This window comes from Chrysochloris asiatica, unplaced genomic scaffold (genome assembly GCF_000296735.1).
Source record: "Chrysochloris asiatica unplaced genomic scaffold, ChrAsi1.0 scaffold00066, whole genome shotgun sequence".
Classification (NCBI taxonomy): Eukaryota; Metazoa; Chordata; class Mammalia; order Afrosoricida; family Chrysochloridae; genus Chrysochloris; species Chrysochloris asiatica.
In genome coordinates, this window is record NW_006408584.1 from 15,110,617 (window position 1) to 15,113,814 (window position 3,198).

Consider the following 3,198-nt stretch of genomic DNA (forward strand, 5'->3'; position numbering starts at 1 on the left):
GAGGTCAGACCCCGACAGAGTCACTATCATATGCTCATATATAGTTAAGTTTTAATAAGTCTTGCTTGCTTCAAAATTTAAGGATGGTCTTTTCCTGGTCAGTTACTTCAAGAAAACAATAAATAAAGTCGAAAAGGATGATTTCTTTTGCGTATTTCTGTGAAAGAACAGAAAACATTTATACTTTGAGAGGTTCAGAAAATTCACTTTACAGAACAAACAGCTTATATACACTATTTGTGCAATTTTTCTTGGCTGGGGTATGTAAATGCAAGAGCTCCTCCAAGACAAGAAGCCACATTCATTCTTGTCCAAATCCCTCTGCCTCTTCTATTGCAAAAAGAAGTTTATCCTTTAGTTGTTCATAACTCTTACACAGTGGTAGATTCAAGCAATTAAAACATGTGTGGCTTCTTTGTAACTAGGTATCTTTGCCAACTTTTTCAATGCAAAACTTTTGAGGTCCATTTCTTCCCATGAGCTCAGCAAATCCTCCTAGAGGTAAACGGCAGGTTCCAGTGACAAACTGCAAAGGTTGCACTCTTACTTCATTGTCTGTCTCTTTCACAAACTGCCAAAACCAAATGATTTGCTTGCTGTTTCTTATATGTCGATAAACAGTATTTCTTTGCCAATCTGTCAAGTCAACCTCCTGCATGTCACACAACATAACCTCAAATTCTTTTTCATCAAAGTACTGTAGCCATTGAAGGGGAACAACTTCATTAAAACCATCAAGAAAAGCTTTGGTCTGTTCTTGTACTCCATGAGAAAAAACACCATTCTGTCATTAGACCAGTGCATTCATCTTTGTTCTCCTCAGTCACTAGGATGTTAGAACCTCCCAACTTCAGATCATGTGAAGTCACTTTTCCCAAAATCTCCATGTTGACAGAAAAGTACATATCTAAGGCACATTCTTCAATGTTATTGTCTCTTATCCAGATAAAGGAGTTATAAAATTCAGTATCGATAGATTCCAAATCTTTAATAGTAAATTTTTTACTTAGCATATGCTTGTAGAATGGTAAAGCGAAACCAGTATTGCTAAATTTTCCATGAAAAATTTCCATAGTGATAAAGCAACCAATAGAACAGAGGTATGAAAGATTATCAGGATTGATGGTTGATGCTGGATTTATCTGCAGGCAGTAGTTGTTCTTGTCAGCATACTCAAATAAACAATACATTGGGTTCAAAACTCCATGTGAAAGCAAAAAGTAAAAAAAAATCTCTTGCTAAACCACCATAATTAAGTCCTTCTTCTCCTCAAAATATTACATATAATCGCCTCCTCAAGTCATAGGGTTTTAATGCCATAATCTGTTGGAAGGAATCTTCAAACAATGTCTGCCTGGACACATTGATCTTCACATGACTGGATAGGGCATTAGACTGGCACAAATAATGGAAGTGAACAAGTTTCCACCTAAAGCTGCATTTGTAAGCGATCTGTGGACCTTTAGTTATAGATGATTTCCTATTTCTAGGATCTTTGAATATTGTTGTTCTTGTGTTATGGTCAACAAAGTACCTAACTCCTTCTCAAGTATTTCAAAATTACCAGCCTTCTGGCAGCAGTTCTTCATTCTGTAGGCCTTGAGTTCTTGGATCTTCCCACTGCCTGCAGAATCTACTCTTTTTTCCCAGCCTGGTGGCAAAGGACCATATGGGTCATTTTCTGAAGCTAACATTGAAGCTGAATAGAGGTAAGGTTGGTTGAACTGTTGCATAGCTCCCTGCAATTGATTCTGCTGAGACTGCCATTGTTCAAAGTTTCGAACAGACTCCATGGTCGGCGGCTGCCATGCTGTTGTTCTAATGTTATGATCCACATAGTGAACTCTTCCACAATCATCAACCCTTCTCATCCAACCTGGAGGTAAAGGCTATGGTCTTTCCCATGTGGTTGTTTGGGTGTTATGATCCACATAATAGGTTTTACCATGAGGATCTTTTCTCTGTTCCCACCCCAATGGCAGAGTTTCTGTGTTGGTATTTCCAAACTGTTGCCATATAGGTTCCACACACCCATCTGACTGTCTTATTTTGGCTGCTTCAAAAGCAGAACCATTTACACAACTAGAGGTCTACTGTACTTCTAGGTTCAGATTCCAATGTTGCACTGGTAGGAGGAATACATTCGTTGTTTTCTGAGGAAATCGATATTTCTTGAACAGAAGGCTCTTCTACAGTAGTACTAGTGTAATTTGAAGACAAGATGGTTTCTTCTGATACTATTGCAGTCCCTCTGACAGATGTATTATCAGTTGGTAGAGATGAAGATGATTCTCTATTAATAGTGTTGTTGGCAGGCTCAGATGCAAGTGGTTTTGGAGCTGGTGCATTTTTTGGGTCTGGCAGCAACCTGAGATGGAAATGAAGGTGTGTTGTCTCCATTAACTATATATGAACAGCTTGTGTTCTGAATTAGAGTGTTTGTATGAACATGATTATCCATTCCACCAGTATTTTCACCAGTAACCTGGTAGCTGTCCTTGCTGAAGGCACTCCATTTTCATGTATGGCATGACAATTTTGCCGTATTGGAGACGAGTTGCAGTTTGCTAGATTTTCTTACTCAACCACAAATGCATCAAACACTACTGTCAATTCACCCATTTGCACTACACCATTCTTGTTTTCTAAGGAAAGCTTTAATTGTTTTTTCACTCTTTCCAATTTTCCATTGTGTATTAACAGAGCTTGTTAAAAATCTACTGTTGCTCTTCCTAACATAGTATCTGCTTTTAAAGTGTAATGACTCAAAACTCGAAATTCCAAAGTAGTTTGTGGGCTCACATGTACAATTAGCTTTCCATCCCATTTTGGATTAAAAGAACTACTGGATTTTGCTGTTTTCTTAATTTCTACATCTACAGCTACTTCTGTATATATTGCTGTCCCAAACCTGTTCTTTTGGCACTAGAAACAGTTACCTGTAACTGTAACCTTCCACTATGGTTATTACTAGTAGCAGACCTTGGTGAAGCAGTGGCCATGTCCCAATATTCAGCTGAAACTATATATCAAGAACTGTGCCAGACACTGGGGATACAAAGATGAGTAAGACATGATTCCTTCTTTCAAGAAGCTCATAGTCTAGTAAGGAGACAAACTTGGCAGTCACAGCAGCCGTGCCTCCCCCTGCCGCAGGCGCCCTTACCCTTCTGCACCCAAGATCATCATCTCGCAGCA

At 38.8% G+C, this 3,198-nt stretch overlaps 1 pseudogene; it reads right to left on the reverse strand.

The window, feature by feature from the left end:
• Nucleotides 1-301: 301 nt before the first annotated feature.
• LOC102813553 lies at nt 302-3,002 on the reverse strand (annotated as a pseudogene).
• Between the last annotated feature and the right edge of the window lie 196 nt (nt 3,003-3,198).